Genomic DNA, 22,450 nt, shown 5'->3' on the forward strand with positions numbered 1-22,450 from the left:
GGCGTTTTAGGCCCCATTGCACACTTGTAGAGCCCTTGAGCGGCCCAAACCACAGAGAACCCCCACAGATGAGCCCATTTTGGAAACTAGACTCCTTACCGAATTCACCTAGGGGTGTTCTGCGCATTTTGACCCCACTGTTTTTGAATGAATTTAAGCAAAGCAGGAGAAAAAAACTACGATTTTCATTTTTTTGGCAATTGTCATTTTTAAAACATTTTTTTTCTGTACAACATACATAGCAATGAAGACTTTTACCACAAAATGGATCCCCTGTTTGTCCTGTATTCAGTACCATAAACATTGTGGCCCTAATATTATGTCTATATGCACAACGGGGCTCAAACCGAAAAGAGCAGTCAGTGGCTTTTAAAACAGACATTTTGCTTGAAGGCGTTTTAGGCCCCATTGCACACTTGTAGAGCTCCTTGAGCGGCCAAAACGATATAGAACCCCCACAGATGACCCCATTTTGAAAACTAGACTCCTTAATGCATTTATCTAGGGGTGTACTGCATATTTTTACCCCACAGTTTTTGATTGAATCTGAGCAAAGCAGAAGGAAATATTTGCAATTTAATTTTATTGGCAATTGTGTCATTTTAAAAACAATTTTTTTGTACAGCGCACACATGAATAAAGACTTTCACCCCAAAATGGATCCCTCCATTTGTCCCATGTTCAGAAACATACCCGTTGTGGCCCTAATATTATCTCCGTATGCACAACGGGGCTCAAACCGAAAGGCGCATCAAATTTTATCCGTGTTTTAACTTTTATGTAATCGCCATTATCCATTGGATAACGGCAATCACATGACCGGGGACTGCTCACTGCGGCCCTCATTCACTGCTTCAGGCTCTCGGCTACCTTTAGTAGCCAGGAGCAAGAAGACTTTAAATTTCCCGCCCCCCCCCCCCCCTCCCCCCCAACTTTTGCACTTGCGTCCACTATTTTGCTGCTGGGTACATGTGCCATAGTTGGGGGGGGGGAGAGGTCCGCAGATAAAGATCCCATCAGAAAACATCGCAAGCCTTTGGTTAGTAATTTCACCTCCCCTCATGGATTGGATCCGTGATTGGATGTGAAACTTAAACTTTTTTTTTAAATTTATGATTTCCTAAATCCCAACATTTAACCGAATGGTCCACAGGTAGCAGTCTGGGTATCAATGTAAGCTTTTTCAAACAATCAACATCTTTAATTTCTGTGCGTTTAGGGTCCCTTTAGCAAGGCGCATTTAGACACAACGATTATCATTCAAAAGATACATGTTGAGTGACAATCGTTGTGTCATTTACAGCTCAAGGTGAACACTCAACACATTGATCGATCACCTTGCGCTCTGAGCGGAGGATGCAGAAGACAAGCGTGGTGGCCATAGTTGTCTTCTGCATCCAGCTGTTCTCTGCACGAAGCACCCAGCTGTTATACAGCCAAGCTCTCCACGCGGGGTATGGAGAACACAACTGGACCACTCTGCTCTTCATACCCAGCCTGGCATCAGGGAGCGGGATACAGCTGAAACAATAGTATCAGCTGTATCCCGCTGTGAATCCCTGCTAAGGCTGATTATTGTTCTTCCGCATGCTGAAACAGAACGATCAGCGATGGCTTAACGAAAACTGCACAATGTCAGTGCAGTTAGACACAATTATCATTCAAAAGATGTATGTTGAGTGACAATCGTATCATTTTCAGCTTATAGTGTACGCTCAACACATTGATCGATCACCTTGCGCTCTGAGCGGAGGATGCAGAAGACAAGCGTAGTGGCCACAGTTGTCTTCTGCATCCAGCTGTTCTTTGCACGGAGCACCTGGCTATAATACAGCCGAGCTCTCTGCGTGGGGTATGGAGAACACAGCTGGACCGCTCTGCTCTTCATACCCAGCCTGGCATCAGGGAGTGGGATACAGCTGAAACAATAGTATCAGCTGTATCCTGCTGTGAATCCCTGATAAGGCTCATCATTGTCCTTCAGCACGCTGAAAGAGAAGATCAGTGATGGTTTAACGAAAACTGAACAATGTCAGTGCAGTTGGACACAACGATTATCGCTCAACAGACGACTTATAAGTGAATTTTGAGTGATAATCGTTGTGTCCAAATGGGCATTAAAACATAACAATTATCGCTCAAAAGATTGCTTTTGAGTAAATTGTGAGCGATAATCGTTGCGTGTAAATGGACCTTTGCCCCGGACGAAAGCCGGGCAACCGCTGCCCGACACTCGTCCGCCCATATGTTAGATTTCCTATGATATTGGCATTGTGTAGTGAAAAAGTAAAGACACACACAATAAAATGCAAACAAATATACATCTTTAATTATAAAAATAAAGCACTTCTAAGACATTGTGCAAAACAGTTGTTTTCTAATAGGTATTACAATAAAACATTTCCAAGAAATAGTGCAAAAACTTTTTTTTTTAATAAGTATAAGAATAAAAGAATTTTAAGAAATGGTGCAAAAAAAATTTTTTTTTAAAGAAATAAAACAATAAAACACTTACAAAATAGTGCAAAAATGTTTCAATAACTATAACCAATCGTATAATTGTAAAACGCTTTTTAGAAAATACGCAATTTTTTAAACATTTTTTTTAGTAACAAAACAGTTGCTTGGAAAAGCAATCGATGCAATTACAGGATTTGAAACCGGCTTCCTCCTTAATCCCTCTGGGTATTACCTTGCATACCAGCTTGGTCCGACCCACAATCTAATACTGTTACTATTGTTTCAGCTGTATCCCGCTCCCTGATAATGGGCTGGATATGAAGAACAGAAGGGTCCAGCTCAATTCTCCATACCTGGCATGGAGCGCTCAGCTATATAACAGCCGGGTGCTCCGTGCAGAAAACATCTACATGCAGAAGACAAGCGGGGACACCCACCCTGCTTGTCTTCTACATCCTCTGCTCCGAGCGCTCAGCTATATAACAGCTGGCGCTCGGAGCTGGGAAACAGCTGGATGCAGAAGACAAGTGGGGTCACCCTGCTTGTCTTCTGCAACCTCCGCTGGCAGCGCAAGGTGATGGCTCATCTTGAGCAATCATCTTGCACTGTAAATGACACAACGATGATCACTCAAAAGTCGCTTGAGCACCATCTTTTGAGCGATTATTGTTGTGTCTAAATGGGCCTTTACACACAACGATTATCGCTCAAAAGACGGCTTTAGAGTGAATTTTGAGCAATAATCAGTGTGTCTAAATGGGCCTTGAGGATTAAAAACTATCACTTTAGTTGACTCACATTCCCCTTATCATTTCTGTAGCATACACTGATGGCACCATGGGGGGTTAAGACACAATGAAAACCAAAATATCCATAATGGAGTGAGTGTGGAGGAAGGGAGGAAGGGGGGTGTTTGACTGATGACACACAAGGTCTCACACAGCTGACCAAGACTTCGAAGTCTGTGGGTAGTGCCTGGAAAGATATGGGGGGGGGGGGGGGGGAGGGGTACAGACAAGGTGTTGTCTTGGTCTGCAGTATGATCTTTTGCATCATCCACCCCCTTACCCATTCCTCCACACTCACTCCCTATTGGTTTTTTGGATGTTCTTGTATCTCAACCCCACATGGTGCCATAAGTGTGTGCTACTTTACTGATAAGGGGATTGAGATTCTGCTGAAATAATTGAGACACAGCCTCGAGGGTTCAGTAGAAAAACAGGGCAAGACAATAAATGGACTATTATCAGTGATTTCCTTATCTTAAAGGGGTTGTCTCGCGGCAGCAAGTGGGGTCATACACTTCTGTATGGCCATATTAATGCACTTTGTAATGTACATCGTGCATTAATTATGAGCCATACAGAAGTTATTCACTTACCTGCTCCATTGCTAGCGTCCCCGTTGCCATGGATCCGTCTAAATTCGCTGTCTTCTGGCGTTTTTAGACGCGCTTGCACAGTCTGGTCTTCTGCCTGGTGAATGGGGCCGCTCATGCCGGAGAGCTGGTCCCACGTCGTCATCGTAGCTCCGCCCCGTCACGTGTGCCGATTCCAGCCAATCACTCACTCCCTATTGGTTTTTTGGATGTTCTTGTATCTCAACCCCATATGGTGCCATAAATATATGCTACTTTACTGATAAGGGGATTGAGATTCTGCTGAAATAATTGAGACACAGCCTGGAGGGTTCCATAGAGAGACAGGGCAAGACAATAAATGGACTGTTATCACCGATTTCCTCATCTTAAGTACCTCTGAACTTCGAAAAAAATAAGCTCATGTAGACCAGTCTTATTGCAACTGCATTTCTGGCATTCCTGTGACATAACTAACTCAAATCACCTATAATATTAATAGTTTTGAAGTACCTGTAAGCACACCGGTATAGAACAGTTACGTTTGTCAAGTTACAGGAATACTAGCGATGTGCAATTGTAATAAAAATCACCACAAAAAAGTAGTCTGATTGCAAGTGCATCACTGACAATCAGAACACTTTATAAACAGGTCTCTACTATACAACTGGAGCTAACTATATCACAATCACTATATCCTTCACATTTAACCCCTTCCCGCTGAAGGGTGTACATTTACGTCGTTCAGCCTTGGAGTATTGTATGAAGAGAGACCACGGGGCGATCTCTCTTCATGTAGTGTGGGTGTCAGCTGTTTATTACAGCTGATCGCCCCTATTAACCATTTAATTGCCCCTGCCAATTCAAAAAGTAGCATTTAAATACCAAGGATGATGTGGAGGCCACCCCCACCCCCTCATGGCAGTTGGCGGCCTTCGTAGCATACTGTCTTATCAAACCATCCTTGTGGGGTGGCTTGATAGACTGCCTGACGGCTTGCAGTAGGATGTTATGCTATTGCATTACATCATACTGCAGGAGCGATCAAAGCATCGCAAGGACAAGGATTACTATTAGGGACCCATGCTGATAGGTCCCTAATGGCACTTCCCTGTAAAACAAGTACTGCAAGGGGAAACTTACTCTTGTGTTCCCATAGTCGGTCCAAGGTACAGCAATTGCTGATACCAAAAGTAGGGTCTCTTTTCCCGGAGGAGCGACTGCGCGGGACAGCCGTAAATTCCTTCCGGAACTGGTCCCAGGCGCTCCTCCAACTCTTCTTTATGTCAGCCACTGAAAAAAAAATTATTAAAAAGGGGAATTTATTTGTACAGTTAACAAATTTTCATGTTTTTACATCCTGCATTGGCAAGAACTCCTATCTCCCTCTACACATTGCGGGTGTCTGCTGTTTCTTAACGCTGAGCCCCGTTAGCAACAGCCCCACCCTGAGAAGCCGCAAGGCTGATCGTGACTATTAACCCAATAAATGCCGCTGCCAAATCTTACAGCGGCATTTAAATATGTACAATCCTTATGCCACGTGTAGAATTTTAAAAATCTAAATAATAAGCCCCAAATACATTTTTGCTGTCGCTACGTCCGAAGATTTGCGATCCATTATGCATAATTTAACCCCCACGGTTAACGTTTTCCAATAAAAAATCTTTTTATATATAAAGGACACCGGAAATGCATTTTTTGGTCAACCAGTTTCTAATAAAAATACATAAAAAAAACCCGTTTCTATGCATTCAAAAAATAAATACATAAATAAAAACAAAACCTACATAACGTCCTGCACAAAATGAGCCCTCACAGAACTAGGTCAACACAAAAAGTAAAAGGTATTGTGCACAGAAGATGGAGACAGTATATACTTTATAAAAACAAAAGTTCCTTTAAAAAAATTTAAAAAAATTACAGCAAAAATAAAAAAAATAAAGAGTATCATAACCGTACTGACCCATAGAATACAGTTAGCATGCCATTTTTGTTGCACTTTGTGCGCTGTAGAGACAACATGGCATAATAGTGTTTTTTCCCCATTTCCACCTTCCATTGCATTTTATTAAAATTTTTTCCAGTGCGTTAAATGGTACATAAATGGCACCAGTGGAAAATACAACTCCCGCAAAAAACAAACAGTAATCCAGCGATGTTGAGGGATAATTAGAGGAGTTACGATTTTTTAAAAGTGGGGAGGGAAAAAAAACCCCAAAAGACAAAAGCAAAACTGCTTGGCCACTAAGGGGTTAAAAATGAAAAAAAAAAGCACATTTGACGCGATTGAGAATAATAATACTCACACAAGTTCTTCTTTTCTGCTTCATCAGCATTTGTCCAGGCTTCCCCATAGACCCGTGCAGACAGTTCCAGACAGGAGCGTTCCTTCCTGTTTTCATCAAGGTATTGTGTGGAGTTACTGTCCCAAATACTTGGAAAATCTTGCATGATGGCTACAAGTTTCCCCATATCCACCATTTTGCTGCTGTTTGTCTTCTGGCTGCTGTGGAATGATGTGCTCTGTCTTCTCCATGCCTCCCCCATGCCTACTTTCTTAATGTCATGCAACCAATGTACAGTATCCACCTACTAAGCTGTACATCCGCAGCTGCATTGCGGATGTACAGCGTGAAAAAACCCTTTTCCATTGACTTTATGGAGCCTGCACGCACGGAATCCGACACAAATTAGGACATGTCGCGGTTTTTTACTAGCTCGTGAAAATCCGCGCTGCAAATCCGGCCGTCTGGGAACAACTGCGGATACCCATATAGCTGTATTGGCAGCGGCCACGGGCGGACAATCTGCAGAGAATACCGCCGCAGAAATTCCATCTGTGTGCAGGAGCCCATAAGTTCAATATTATGGTTGAACATTTTTTAATTGGAGAGTCGAAATGCATAAAAGGTCATAAATATAAAGATCTTGGAAATAGAAATTTCACATAAGCATGAGACCATGTAGCACAAGAAGTAATGTAAGTAAAACAGACTCAACTTAATGTAAATTGTGAAATACAAAGAAAAGCAAATGGAAAATAACAATGAAAAAAGGAAATAAGCTGAGGAGGGTTCCGTGATCTGGACTAATCAGATTGCTTTTAGGGTAAGAGCCGGCGAATGAGCATGCGAGGGGTCACAAAGTAATAGGCCAGAAGACACCCAGGCATCGAATGACGTTGAGAATCTAAAGTGAACCCATGAGGCCCAAGTGGAGCAACATCTGTGATATGTATTATTCTTAGAGGCTCTTCTAAGATGACTATTAGGCATAAATACTGTACATGTATACATATAGGGCAGAGATACCATATGTGCAAACTGCAAAGTGGCACTGTGTACCAGTAGGTCTTCCTAGAAGCAACCTTTTACTCTTTATACATCATATGTAAGAGACTGCTTTAAAGATTGTTCTGACTATGACTGGCTATACTGTAAGTGGTTGCTCCATGCACAGCTTTTTGAGAGCAAGAGATCCATCTACTATACTGTTATTGCAAGTATTGTTTGCTACAGGCTGTCATGTTAGAGGTTAGTTGCTTCCAAAAACATGACACGTGTTCTGACAACGATGCAATGTGATATAACAGCAATTTAATTCAAACTCCCACATTTTTGATTTTGGACAAATTAAAAAAAAAAAAGAATAGAAAAAAAAAAGTTTTATGCAATCACAGTTTTATGAGTGGTATTTCTGCTCTTAATAGTAATTACAATTTTATGATAATTCTCTTTGTAGCACCCCTAGTGGAAGAATAATGGCATAACAATGCATACATTTCTTCAATAGAGATCTCAAGCTCAGTTTTAGGCCTCATGTCCACGGGTAAATTGTCATTTTAAATCCGCAGCATTTTTCCCGCACGCGGATTTGTGCCCCATAGGGATGCATTGGACACCCGCAGGTAGTTAAATACCTGCGGATGTCATTTTCCTCTTCACACGCGGATTGCGTGTGCGGGAAAAAAAAACGCGACATGCTCCATTTTAGTGCGGGTGTCCCGTGGGACGGCTCCCGCAGGCTTCTGTTGAAGCCTATGTAAGCTGTCCGGATCCACGGTACACCCGCGCCTGAATTTCTGCTCTCCGCGCGCATGAGTGCGAGAGAACAGGAGTTAAAAATAAAGCGGAGTGCCCGGCGCGCGGCACGCTGCCGGCGTGCCGAGCACATCCACCGGGCTGAAGAAAGAAGATCCGGCCGCGATGGAGGGCAGGTCCGCAGCGTCCGGACAGGTAAGTAAATTCTTATTTTTTAGCATCATGTCCGCGGGAAAGGAGGGACCCGCTGCGGGATTCTCCATGAAGAATCCGCGGCGGGCCTGATTTTCCCCGTGGACATGAGGCCTTAGTCAATCAGAGGATACCCAGTGGAGGTTTCTCTACCCAGTACTGTAGTTGATAACGGAATGTTTGGAAGTGGACAATTTGTCTGCTTTTTATGTTACATCAAATATTTCTTTTTATTGAAGTTATATTTTTGAATACAATTACTTCCTAATTTCTACACATTTATATATACATAAACATAGAGCATAACATTCCCCACCCAAACATTGTAAGTAGTCAGACTATATTCTCCAAGTTTCCTCAAACTTAATCAAACTGCCTCTTTTTTTTTCCTCTCTCTCTCCCCCCGCCAGCCACACACTGCTGTTGACGTGCGCACGCTGGCACGTCACAGCAGGAAGTGGTAATGCATGGAGGGGTCGAACACAGCGTGGTACTCGCTTGAGTAATGAGCAAGTATGCCAATACTTGAACGAGCATCAAGCTCGGACGAGCATGATTGCTCATCTCTATATATCACCCTTTCCAAAGATATAACTTCTCTTGTCTTTGCAATAAAATCTCCTGCTGTTGGGTGGACAGGTTGCATCTAATGGGCAGTAATCCGTTTCCGTACCTGATACAATGGTTTCTGAATTACCAAAAGATTATACCCATCAAGTCCATCAATAATACCCAGTATACAAGTTCTGGGATCAAGACCAATATCGCCAAGATATATTTTTTATATTATCTCTAGAGATGAGCGAACGTACTCAGTAAGGCCGATTTCGCAATCGAGCACCGCGATTTTCGAGTACTTCACTACTCGGGTGAAAAGTACTCGGGGGCGCGGCGTGGTGGAGCGGGGGGTAGCAGCGCGGAACAGGGGGGAGCCCTCTCTCTCTCCCTCTCCCCCCCACTCCCCTCTGCAACCCCCGCTCACCCACAGCGCCCCCGAGTACTTTTCACCCGAGTAGTGAAGTACTCGAAAATCGCGGTGCTCGATTGCGAAATCGGCCTTACCGAGTACGTTCGCTCATCTCTAATTATCTCTAATACCCCATTTCAACATTCATGCAATTTTACGCAACCCCAAACCATATACATGAAATCTGCAGCATCCATGTAACATTAATCTAATACCCATGTTAAACAACTTTAGTGTAGTATGATAAACTCTTTGCACTAAATACAATTGTGATATTCATTGACTTTAAGATAGAAATATCATTGGAATCATATGCAACGCTATGGACATTTTACCTTAATGGCCTAAATTCTTTTCCCATTTTTCTTTTACCTTTATTGTGATCTGCTGTAAATAGTAAAAAAAATCTGTCTATATAAATACAATATTACACCCTTCGTAGCTCCAGAACACCCAGGTAAATTCACCAGAGGGTGTTGAACTGTAATCACAAATACTGACCATGCCTTAACAGCAAATGCATGGCGTAACTCCACGGTTCCTGATGAATTGCATCATCTGCAACGAAACGCGTTGAACCGTGAACCGCATATCATGTAATAGTACGCATCTCCTATGTGTCTATTGGGATGACTACCAATTTTGCACACCTAGGTTATCTTCCAAATTAGTGTGCTCTAAAATCCGTTCCTTATTATTACTGTTTCTGGGAAATTGGTACACAGGAGTGTATCGATCGCCATATGTAGGGGTGATTACAAGTTCGTGTGACCCCCAATTTCCCCAGTTATTGCCACACCTTTATCCACACAATTTTTGTTGTGGTGTGGCAATACGTTGTGTGTGTGTCTTGAGCCCTATAAAAATAATTTTTAATATTCTATTTAATAAAAGCTGAGTTTTTAGTTACGACTATTCTGCAAAATGTTTATAAATCCAGGAGGCAGCATCCCTAGAATTATTAAAGAAAAAAAGTTTTCCGCTGCATCACAACTGTCAGGCCACTCTCACACACAGCATCGGCAAAACGGTTTATAATGTATACCATCATTGTGATGGGTGATGGGGTGCGTTAAAAAGTGCAAAAATGCAGCAAAATAAAGCAGGCAGCACTCGAGCACAGATCTGCAAGGGCCTATTGAAATCAATAGGAGTGTTCTACCTCGATTACTGCGGCGTTCAAAACACAGCGGTAATAGCAGTAAGAAGCACATGTGTGAGAGTGCTCTTAGGCATGGCAGATACAAAATTGCATAAGGCAGCTGTAAAGCTTGTAGCGTTCTTTTATAAATAAATCTTGTTATTTTTTATTACTCCCCACCAAGCTGGGTACTCATTTTACCGACGAAATGAGTAAGAAGGATGAATCAACCTTGAACCATGCAGGGAGTGAACTCGCAACCTTCAGGTCATGAGTGAAAGCCTTAACACTCTGCACCAGGTAGAGGTAGTTTAGCAGTAACTCTATGAGCCCTTTCCACAGCAAAGAAAGCTGACAAAGTATCTTCCCCAATAGTTGACTTCAGCCTTCCCTCAAAAATTCTATCAGATACAATCCTTCCACCTTTTCTGGAACCGCCACCAGTGGCAAATTATTTCTCCTTAGTCCATTTTCCAGATCATCTGCTTTATATTGCAAGGTACACATAAACTGTTATATTTACCAATAGTATCCTGCATAGGAACAATTTTTTCTTCCAGTTCATTAATACGTGTCTCTTCTTTAGACAATCTTTCAGTAACTTTATGAAAAATATGTCTTATAAATCCAACATCCTCTCTCAGGCTGCCAGCCAAAACAGTATTGCTTTTAGTCACAGCTAGAAAAACTTTGCGTAGAGTAGGTTCTTTTTGTACATCATTTTGCATATCCACACCACCAGCTTCTGCTGCAATGGCCTGCATAATTTTATTCACAAAGGCAGATAGATGAAGTATGTAAAGCAGGGCCATGCTTTCCCTTCTCAGCAGAGTGAGATAATGTATTAAAAGTCCCATCAGATGAGTCAAATACAACTGTAGATGTTCATTAGAGATGAGCGAGCACCAAAATGCTCGGGTGCTCGTTGCTCGAGTCGAGCTTTCCGCAATGCTCGAGAGTTCATTTCGAGTAATGAACCCCATTGAAGTCAATGGGCGACTCGAGCATTTTTGTATATGACCGATGCTCGCTAAGGTTTTCATTTGTACAAATCTGCAAAACCAACGAAAGTGATGGAAACGACACAGAAACGGATAGGGCAGGCGAGGGGCTACATGCAGGGCTGCATCTCAGGTTCCCAGGTCTCACTATTAAGCCACAATAGTAGCAAGAGTGTCCCCCCCTAACAATTTTTACTTCAGACAAACCCTCATTAGCAAGGCACACCTTAGCTAAGCACCACACTACCTCCAACCAAGCACAATCACTGCCTGTGAGACACACCGCTGCCTCTTCTCCTGGGTTACATGCTGCCCAACCCCCCCGCACGACCCTGCATCCGCAGCGCACACAAAAGTGCCCCTGCGCAGCCTTCAGCTGCCCTCATGCCACACGCTGGCCTCATAGCCACACCACCCTCATGTCTATTTATAAGTGCCTCTGCCATGAGGAGGAACCGGAGGCACACACTGCAGTGGGTTGGCAGGGCCAGGCAGCGACCCTCTTTGAAAGTGTGGGCGATAGCCCGCAATGCTGTTGAGAATTGATAATAGATTGACGTTCCATCTTCATTCCAATCCTTTGCAACCTCCGTCAGGAGCGGCTAACGTGGGCATAATGGGGAGTCCGCTGCCAGCCCAGCACTTCTACACATCTCCACAATGCAGCAATACTCAGTGTGGGAAGTATGTGAGCGGGCCCTGGGTCAGCCTCTGTCCCAGCAAACACCTTGTGTGACATAGCAATGGGGACTCCATATGTCCACACACTACTCATTCTGTTTGGGTGTCGGATACCTCATCGACAACGCAAGGGGTAAACCATCTGCACTCTGCACCCTACCCAAGTCTGTCAGTGTTTTGGGGACAGGCAGGTACAACTCCGCTATGGTAAGTCTGTGTGCACCCGCAGCATGGGTGGCTAGCAGGAACACACAGACGGTACAGAAAGAAATCCCATTGCAGTGCCCCGGATAGCTGAGGTTACGTGAGAGGAAATACATGTTGGCTGCGGCCCACACGCCATGCCCTAGTCAGTCTGGGTTTTTTTCGGGCCAGATAGGTAGAACACCGCAATGGGAAGACTTAGTGCACCAATAGTATACACAGACCCCTGTAATATTTTTGTAGCAAAAATATAAGCTGACCCCAGTAACAGTTATGTTGCAGAAGTCTAGGGAGACCCCAGTAACATTTCATTAGCAGAAGTATAGGCAGACCCCAGTAACATTTCTGTTGTAACAGTATAGACAGAGCCGAGTAACAATTCTGTAGTAACAGTATAGGCAGACCCCAGTAACGTTTCTGTAGCAGCAGTATAGGCAGACCCCTGTAACATTTCTGTACAGCAGTATAAGAAGACCCCTGAAACATTAATGTAGCAGCAGTATATGCAGACCCCTGTAACATTTCAAGAGCAGCAGTACAGGCACAGCCCAGTATTTGTAACATTTCAGTAGTAACAGTATAGACAGACCCCAGTAACATTTCTGTTGTAACAGTATAGACAGAGCCGAGTAACATTTCTGTAGTAACAGTATAGGCAGACCCCAGTAACGTTTCTGTAGCAGCAGTATAGGCAGACTTAGGTGGGAGAGGAACCATTTTTTCCCAATCAAGGCAGGGGCCCGAGAACAGTTCCTAGGAGTCTGTCTGCTCATCAGAATGTGTCATTTTCATGGAGTGAGGAGGCTGGGACGAAGGAGGAGCAGCAGCGAGAGGATTCAGAGTTGCAGCAGTGGACAGCGTAGAAGACTGGGTGGTCGATATATTGCTGGATGCATTTTCTGCCATCCACGACAGGACCTGCTCACACTGCTCATTTTGTAATAATGTGGACCCAAAAATTGTGATATGAAGCTGGGGACCCCAGAAACTTGCCTCTCTCCTAATCCCGCATCAGCCGGCTGCGATTGACCTGGAACAGGAACTCGGCCTGTGCCCACACCCTCACTTGGACCTCCGCGTCCTCGCCCGTGTCCACGGCCACGTCCTCTAGGCCTACCCCTACCATTCAGCATGGTGTATTACCAATAGAGCAGACACAGAGCGGTCTGAATAATTATGCAATTAGTGGCGTGCAGTTGGAGGCTGACAGCGGTTATGTTACGCACACTGCAGTCCGCAAAAAATTATACGCTAGGCTGAAAAAAGGCCTAGCTGGGTAATAGTGAGCCACTACAACTCCCAGCGGCCACGCAGTAAAATGCACACGCTCACAGGTAGCCCTAAGAAGGAGCTTTTTTTCAAATTTTTAAAAAAAAGCAAACAGCCTAGATAGCGTGTATGTCTTTCCCTCTGTCAGCGGCTGTGGGTGTACGCTGTGCGTGAAGTTGACGGGACGCACAGAGCGGTGTAAAAAATTAGGCAATTATTGGGCTGCACTTGGATGGTCACAGCGGTTATGTAACGCACACTGTAGGCTCGAAAAAAATATACGCTGGGCTTCAGAAAGGCCTAGCTGGCTAATAGTGAGCCACTAGAACAGTAATGCACACGGTCACAGGTAGCCCTAAGGAGGAGCTTTTTTGGGGTACTTGTTGACAGGATTCTACACTACCACTGTCCCTGCCTGACCACTACTGCCCCTATGCTCTGTATAATTGGCTGCAGACTGACAACGCAATAGTCTGCATAGCCCAAGATGAAAACAAAAAAATTGTGCAAAATTGCTCCCAGCAGCCACAACAGTAATGCACACGGTCAGATGTGGCCCTAAGAAGGACCGTTGGGGTTCTTGAAGACGCAAACACTCTAACTATAGCACCAGCAGCACCCTCCCTAATCTCTGCCAGCGTGTGTCCGAGGCGAGCAGCGGGCGGGACTGCTTTATATACTCGGCGGTCACTGGATCTCGCCAGCCACTCACTGCAGGGAGGTGGGATAGGGCTGGCACGTCACAGGAGGAAGTTGTAATGCCTTCCCTGCATGTCTATTGGCCAGAAAATGGCGCAAAACATGCAGGAAAGGAAATAGAATTGACTCGAGTACCGCGTGGTGCTCGTCTCGAGTAACGAGCATCTTGAGTACCCTAATACTCGAGCGAGCATCACGCTCGGACGAGTACGTTCACTCATCTCTAATGTTCATTTCTTACCGTCCTGTGCTAGTTCTCAAGTTCATGTATGATTAGATGTAACAGCAAATAACTCAAATACACAAAGTGAAAAAAATGTACACATACAGAATGGTGAAGCAACATTTCACAAATTTATATTAACCTCTTGAACCCTGGTAAATTATATCCATTATTTATGTTTTACACATATAATTTAAAACGCCTGCTGCATTGCATAGTAGAGGAGGAGAAAGAGAGAGGAATGCAGAGGGGAAAAACCACATATGCCCTTGGGGCTCTAATCACCTAGGTGTGGTAATAATAGTCAAAAAGAATCACAATATCACAATAAGGTTTCTAATACTAAGGAGCATTACCCAGAAACCTCACACCTATCTAACAAATAATCTCATTTCAGGGGGTCAAATACTGTACTATTAATCCACTAATATAAGGACTACTTATTATTGTTATACAAAAAATGGTTCATGTTTATAAATCCAGGAGGCAGCATCCCTAGAATTATTAAAGAAAAGAAGTTTTCAACAACTCTCAGGCCACTCACACACAGCATCGGCAAAATGGTTTTTAATGTATGCCATTACAAAGCAGGGCCATGCTTTCCCTTCTTAGCAGAGTGAGATAATGTATTAATAGTCCCATCAGATAAGTCAAATACAACTGTAGATGTTCATGAGCATTTCTTACCGGGGTTGCAAGAGGAGTTGACCTAGCAAATCCTGCCAATCTATTGGCTGCATCGCAGCATTTCTCAGTAAAGCGATCAAAATGGTCAAAGCATTCCATGCATACCGCATGATCACCCAGCTTAATATTCAATATTACCTCCAATGTTGCATGTGCAGCCTCATGATGCAAAGTATTCGCAGTAGCGTTTGCAGATGCCCGAGGGCCATCATAAAACTCACATGCACCGCCAATTCCTTTTGTCCTCATCATTGCAACTCGGTTAAGTAACAAACAGGCTTCTATGCACCCTTATGCAGTTCTAATGTGTACATACACAGGTAGTGGCTGGATGACTAGTTCATACAGCTTTAAGTATATATTTTTTTTCTTTTTATAAAAGATGGCTGGATAATTGTACAAAACCTTTGACTTTTTGTTATCCTTTTTAATCTTAGATTGTAAGCTCTTGCAAGCATGGACCTCATTCTTAACCTAGGCTCACATGGCTGGATTTGTATTGTGGATTCCGTTATCACCATCCACGCCACAGGCGTAACTATAGAGGCTGCAGGGGATACGGTTGCACCAGGGCCAGGAGCCCTGTTACAGGTTTTGCATTGGGGCCCAGAAGATTCAAGTTATGCCTCTGATCCACACGGACAATCTGCAGTAAAACGCAGGCCTTGAAAAGCACATTCTATAAGCGGAAGAAAAATCACAGCATGCTCTACTCTACCACCATTGATTGACTAACATTGTGTATGGGCTGGAGGTGCCCACATCATCTATAAGCGATGGCATGGGAAATACAAATGAAAAAAAGAAAAACTGCACTGCGCATGAACGCTTGCGTGCCTCCACGGTCATCAAAAGTACAGTTAATGGAGGTACGCATGGTCACCGGCCGGGCTTACAGCCATCTTCCGCATGCGGATCCGACCCGCTCACCTGGCCTTATTATTTGAATTGTCATTTAGTTTGTTACTTTTTTTATTTATGATTTTGTCCATAAATGTACACTCCAAATTGTAAATTGCTGCAGAATATGATAGCACTATATAAAAAAGTTTATGATTATTATTATTATTATGTGACAAAAGTCAGATTTTGCATTAGCAAATCAGCTTTTTCCTGGAATCTTCCTTTTAAACAAAAAAAATGTGCATAATGATAATTTAGTAATATAACCATGAAATAGTTGCAACAAGATGCTTTGGTATGCTGCAAATAGCCATCTTGCTTAGGAAAAATACAAAGGGAAGTTAACATGGAATACCACTACTACAGTTCAGTTTTACTGTAACACTCTGTAATTAGAATTTGACAAATGACTTCATAAGCTACAAAAAAAAGTGCATCTGCCACAACAAGCAATACTCCACATGTGCTGACAATCATCTTCCCCGTAATCTAGTAGCAGGGCCAGCCTTAGGTCAGATAGCGCCCTGTGTGGAAATTATTTAGGCACCCATCCCCCATTCCAAACCATTGTGGAAGGAAAAAAAATATTGGCTATGTCACCATTACAAGCAATGGGGCATATGTATTATAATTTATATGCTAAATTTCTGGCATACAGAAGTCGCAAATTACTGTGTGTGTGCCATAATTTATGACTTGTTGCCTTTTTATGCCAGCCTCCAGAACTTTTTTAAAAGTGGGTGAAGCAGGGCAAAAAGGATGCATGACCGTATGCGGTCTGTCAAATTTATGCCCAAAACTGACGTAAAATATATTATCTCCCTAATTCCCAGTGGTGTTTCTCCCACATAGAATCATCTCTACTCCACCTCCATCATCATCATCACCAATATCATCTACTCTCGTAGTATTGCTATTCTCCCCGACAGAACCACCACCAACTGTGTATTTTTTCCATCACAGTATAAATCCTCTGTAGTATAAATCCCCCATTGTCTATATCTCCCTACCAAATTATCTTCCTCATTCACAGTATATATCTATTTTTGTACTCTATCCCCCACAGTATAATCCCTCCATAGTGTATACCGTTTGCCCGAAAATAAGACCCTGTCTTATATTATTTTTTCTTTTAAGAGGCACTAGTTCTTATTTTCGGGGGAGAGCTTATTATACTTACCTAGTAGGCTCAGTCTAGGTTCCTCTTGCTGCTCTCCACAGCTCCGACGCAGTTCCCGCAGTCCTCAGCTGGTCATACATCACTTCTTGGTTATAGTATTCATAAATCCTGCCTCTAGGAAGCAATGGCTGTGATTGGTTCTACAACTGCTGCTCAGCCAATGAATGCAGCGCTTGATGAACTAATGCGATGGCTGTGATTGGTTTACCCAGCACTGGATTGATTGGCGGAGCAGCGGTGGAAGAACCAATCAACAGCCATCGCATTAGTTCATCCAGTGCGTCAAAGTTCCTCTTGTTAAGTATAGCAGTGAGTGCCGTTATGGAGATTCAAGCATTGCTAAGTGACGTTCGTAGTTTTGCGGTATCTCTCTCCCTCACCGTCGCAAGGTTATGAACCCTCTGCTGGCTGAATACCGGTGAGAGAGAAGTGTCGGGAAAGAAACAAACAAACAAACACATTCACATACATACACACACAGACAAATTCACAGACACACACACAGACACACACCAGAGAGGATTCAAGCTTTGCTAAGTGACATTCATAGTTTTGTGGCATCTCTCTCCCTCACCGTTGCGAGACTATGAACATCACTGCTGGCTGCAGCTCCGGTGAGAGACAGAAGTGCCGGTGAGAGTAGCAAACACACAGACCGGAGAGATAGGGGAGGGGAGGAGAGAAGTGGCATGGAAAGGGGGGTGGGGGAATCAGCATGGAAAGAAGGGGGAGAAGCGCAATGAAAGGGGGAGAGAAGTGGCATGAAGAGAGGGAGAGAGAAGCGGCATGGAGAGAGAGGGAGAGAGAAGCGGCATGGAGAGTGGGTAGAGGGTGGGAGTGTGAAAGAGAGAGGGGGAGAGGGATAGAAGCTGCATGGAGAGGGTAGGAGAGAGAAGTGGCATGGAGAGAAGGGGGAAAGCGGCAAGAATAGGGGGAGGGACAGAAGCGACATGGAGAGGGGGGATAGAGAAGCGAAATGAAGAAAGGTGAGAGATAAGCATCATAGTGAGGAGGGATAGAGAAACTTCATGGAGAGGGGGGAGAGAGAAGCAGCAGGGAGACAATTGGCATGGAGAGAGAGGGAGAGTGGGGGAGAGGGATAGAGAAGCACCATCTAGAGGGGTAGAGAAGGATTGAAAAGCGGCATGGAGAGAGAGGGGGATAGAGGGAGAGAGAAGCAGCATAGAGAGAGGCATGCACAAAAACACAATGCCCATCACGCAAATACGCACCACAAATGCGCACATAAATGAGCTTATGCCTGTGTAAAACCTACCTTATGGTCCTTTTATGTAGGTCCAAGCATTCTTCCAAACACTCATGCGCCTAACAATCAGGCAGTGCAAAGGGCCCAATGATTAGCCATCGAACAACTAAATGATCATTCATTGGCTGGTCGGCTTATTTATGCGAGCATAAAAATGCTACCATGTTTCCTCAAAACTAAGACCCTGTCTTATATTAATTTTTGACACAAAAGAGTCACTAGGTCCTATTTTCGGGGGATGCCTTATAACAGCGGCAGAGCGCTGCGATTTTACTTTCGCTTTCAGAGGCAGTGTTCCTGCCTCCGAAAGTGGCTTTAGCGCACCCTGTCATCGATGAGATGCACTAAATGCAAAAAATAGTACAGGCAATGCTCGGAAATCGTGTTTGTGCACCTGTCGGCAAGGCTCTGATTAAAATCAATTGGAAAGTTATATCACTATTACTGCAGCGTTCAAAACACTGCGGTAATCGCGATAAAAAAGCCTGTTTGCTACTTACCTAGCATGGTCCGGGTCCCTCACACTGGTCTGCAGAGTTTTGGCAGTTTGCTTGCAGTCACCGACAGAAGATCACTTTATGGTAACGGGGTTCACAAACCCTGCCTCCAGGAATCGATGGTTCTGATTGTTTCTCGAGCGCCATGGCTTGGCCAATCAATGCAGCACTCGAAGGACCAATCACAGCCATTGCATTGAATGGCCGTGATTGGCGTATCGATCGCTGAATTGATTGGCTCAGCTGCAGCACTCGAGAAGCAATCAGAACCATCTCTTCCTGGAGGCGGGGTTTACAAACTCTGTTACCAGGAAGTGATCTTCTTTCGGCTGATGAGGACTGCAAGCAAGCTAATGGAAACTCTGCAGAGCAGCGGGAGGGATCTGGACGGCACCTGCTAGGTAAGAATAGTTTATTTTTTTTATGTTATGTACCTAAAGCTTATTTTTCCCATAGGTCTTATTTTTGGGAAAAACATGATATCTGCTCATCTGCACATCTCCCAGAGTAAACACTGATCAATGACAGCTGTATGGGGATGAATGATTGTGCTAATGATCATATCCCACAGAGCAGATAGCCTACTTGTGTACCCGAAGAAAGTGAGCACTGATCGACATGCTTATTTTTGGTCAGTGGGTTTTTAGTACGAGCAGATATCTGCTCATGTAAAAGGACCATCAGTTTTCTATTTTTTGTAACATCCTTTTGTTGATGTGCACAACATGCTCTGTACACAGTCCATCAATTGAGTCCAATGATAGCATTTCTGATCTTTTGTACCACAATCTAGCGCATCTATCTATATATGTATCTCTCTATTTATCTTTCTGTATCCGGTGTGAGTTGTTGCGTGATTAGATGAACAGTCTTGGCTCTCAGAGGCTACCAGTGTGAAGTGGACCTCTTTTTTCCGCTTCTGTAGAGCTTGTTGATCACTAGATGCTTCTACGATGCAATTGAAGAAGTTTGCCCAGTTTATATAGTTTGAGTGGAGGCGCATTATTGGAATGAGAGACTGGATGGTCATATGCCTGCCACCTGGTCTGCTATATTTAGACTGTTAGGAGTTGTTGGGACCAGTATCACATCTTACATCCAAACTAGAGGTGCCCCAACAGGGTACTAGAGCCTCCCTTCAAGTTTTCAGTTTTCTGCAATAAATTATCCTTTTGCTCTGATTTAATAATCACTTATATCAACTTTACAATTGCACATATAAAGTTTCATTCGATTCCGACAACTCCCTCTAGCTGCTTGATTTTATTTTGATAATGGCTCCTCAATGCCAAATTTCAGGTCCATTATAATAATGGCTAGATACCGATCTGCGACAACACTCTTAGTTAAAGTCAAAGATTTGCAATTCCAGTATCTAAAGGTCAAATATGAATATAGAATCAGACAAGTTTTCTTACCTTGTTGCCCTTTTGCTTCAGAAGTTTGCAGCTATTGAGTCTGTAATAAGTTAGTCTCTTATGCTTCATCAGTGCATACTGCTCTCAGTAGAATGCTATCATCCCAGCGCGTCTCCTGAGGGAGGTGTAAGAAATGACAAAGACTGACACTTTGTATATACATGTCTGGAGCTGCATATTTAAATGAGTCCTTCCAGCCCTGCTCACATCACCATCCCAGAACCTGATTCAGACAGTATGTTGTCCCACCCACAAAGTTTGAAGAAACACTCACAATGCTGCAAGTCTAGAGAAAGGTAGAAGGGAAGGATAAAACTGCCTCATATTCTACTGTTCAGTAAAGGTCAGTATTTCGTTGGGTGTCTCACACATTATTAGTGTGTTTTCTGATAGTTATATGGACGGCATTGACAGATTTCTGTACTTTAGGTAGGTAGAATTAAACTTGCATAGCCCTGATAACCCCTGAGAGTAAGGCGAAGTGTGTGCGTGTGGAGGGGGGTGAATTCTGTTTTATGGCAGTCGTCTGATTCTGTTAAATTAAGTATATTTAGCACTGTGACTGCAGACCGTGTGCGTGGATCTCTTTCCAGCATCTACACATAATGCCAATACAATGTGACTGTACTGTAATTAATCCATAAGAACATCCAACTAGGACAGTCCTTTAGTGATACTTTATATGCCGGTGAATCTGTGTTTACACACTTCTTTTTTTAGGTTTATACACTGGATTTTGTATTAAATTAAAACTTATATTTTATCCTAAGTTTAATATAAAGGACTTTTGCTGCCAGTAGACAGGTGGATGTAATAACTAGTATCATCTTTATTGGAGTTCTCAATGAATAAACTGCCTTTCAAATTGCTTTCACTCACTTGTGCTTTTATATGCAACTATATTACTCATCTAATTAGTGTAAGCATTCTCATCACCAGATGCATATTTTACAGAGTAAACAACATTTATTGCAGTGACGCTATAGCAGTGTTTCCCAACCTTTTCAGCCTTGCGAGAAAAATTTCACCGGGGGGGGGGGGGGGGCACCCCTACCAAAAGGGGGTGCTGTCAGTGGTGTGGCTAGGGCATGGCTTATTACAATGTATGATTTCACCCCTGATATTCCAGGCAACCTCTAGTAAGCGCTGCATCGTTGGCCACTTCTGCATCAACTGGCTAATGGTGTTGTGCTAACTAAAGGCCACTGGGTGCCCGGTGAAGGAGGCGCCAAAAGTGTAAAGGCTTTGGAGGTGAGAGGGAAAGCGGAAGCACAGCTGATTTTGAGTCAAAATCCACACCAACGGTGAGCATTTTGACTTTGTGTCTTTTGCAGAGATGCTGCGAATGTTGCCCTGGAGTTTTCTGCAGCCGAAAACCCACTTCACTTCTGCTACATGTAAACATACCCTAAGGCTAGGTCTGCACAGGGCTGATTTACTGCGGAATGTTCGCAGTGGACATTCTGCAGCAGAGCAGCAGTAGAAAGTCTTCCCCAAAACCCACACTATTTGGTGCAGGTTTTGATACAGGTTTTATTCAGTATTTTTGTGCAGATTTCACCCCCTGGCTGAGAAAAGGGGAATTCTGCAATGGAAATGGCAAAAAAACTGACATGCTGCGGAACTAATCCTGCACCGCATGTCAATTTCCTCATGGGATTTATGTGGATTTTTTCCAAAGCATCTCAACGGGATTTTAAAAAATCTCATCCACTTTGCTGCTACTAGTAATGCTGCAGAACTTCAATAAGTCCGCACAGGAATTTCGTAGCAGATGCACCCCATGTTAGACCCAGCCTAAGAAGTTTTCAGGCAGTGCCCGCTGGGATACATAAGGGTCAGAGCAGAACATCGCTCCGACTCCTGTGTAGTGGCCAGCACTCATAATTGCAGGTGCAGCTCCCATTGAATTCAATTTGAGCAGCGACTGTAATTGCGAGCATCGGCCACTCCACAAAGTTCGAAGCAACGCTTCCACTCTGATTTAGTGTATCTTGCAAGGCATTGCCTAGAAAACCCATTAAAGGGGTTGTCTCGCGCCGAAACGGGCTTTTTTTTTCCATAGGCCCCCCGTTCGGTGCAGGACAACCCTAATGGATGTGTTAAAAAACAAACAAACATATTACTTACCCGAATCCCCGCTCTGCGACGTCTTCCTTCTTCCTACTTCTTCCTTCACCAAGATGGCCGCCGGGATCTTCACCCACGATGCACCGCGGGTCCTTTCCCATGGTGCACCGTGGGCTCTGTGCGGTCCATTG

The 22,450-nt window shown here is 43.7% G+C and overlaps 2 protein-coding genes across 3 annotated transcripts in view; one reads left to right on the plus strand and one right to left on the minus strand.

The window, feature by feature from the left end:
* Positions 1–22,450, minus strand: part of DUOXA1 (dual oxidase maturation factor 1) — a 52,778-nt gene that overhangs the window by 28,438 nt on the left and 1,890 nt on the right. The window contains exon 2 of one of the 2 annotated variants that reach the window (XM_066592475.1): positions 20,190–20,304. The exons of the other annotated variant lie outside the window; for it this stretch is intronic. The gene's annotated coding sequence lies outside the window, so the exon portion shown is untranslated. The remainder of the gene's footprint in view (positions 1–20,189; positions 20,305–22,450) is intronic. 2 annotated transcript variants of the gene reach the window in all.
* LOC136612257 (dual oxidase 1-like) overlaps positions 20,411–22,450 on the plus strand; it is a 128,010-nt gene continuing 125,970 nt past the window's right edge. The window contains exon 1 of the mRNA XM_066592474.1: positions 20,411–20,532. The gene's annotated coding sequence lies outside the window, so the exon portion shown is untranslated. The remainder of the gene's footprint in view (positions 20,533–22,450) is intronic.

Source organism: Eleutherodactylus coqui, chromosome 2 (genome assembly GCF_035609145.1).
Source record: "Eleutherodactylus coqui strain aEleCoq1 chromosome 2, aEleCoq1.hap1, whole genome shotgun sequence".
NCBI classification, from domain to species: domain Eukaryota; kingdom Metazoa; phylum Chordata; class Amphibia; order Anura; family Eleutherodactylidae; genus Eleutherodactylus; species Eleutherodactylus coqui.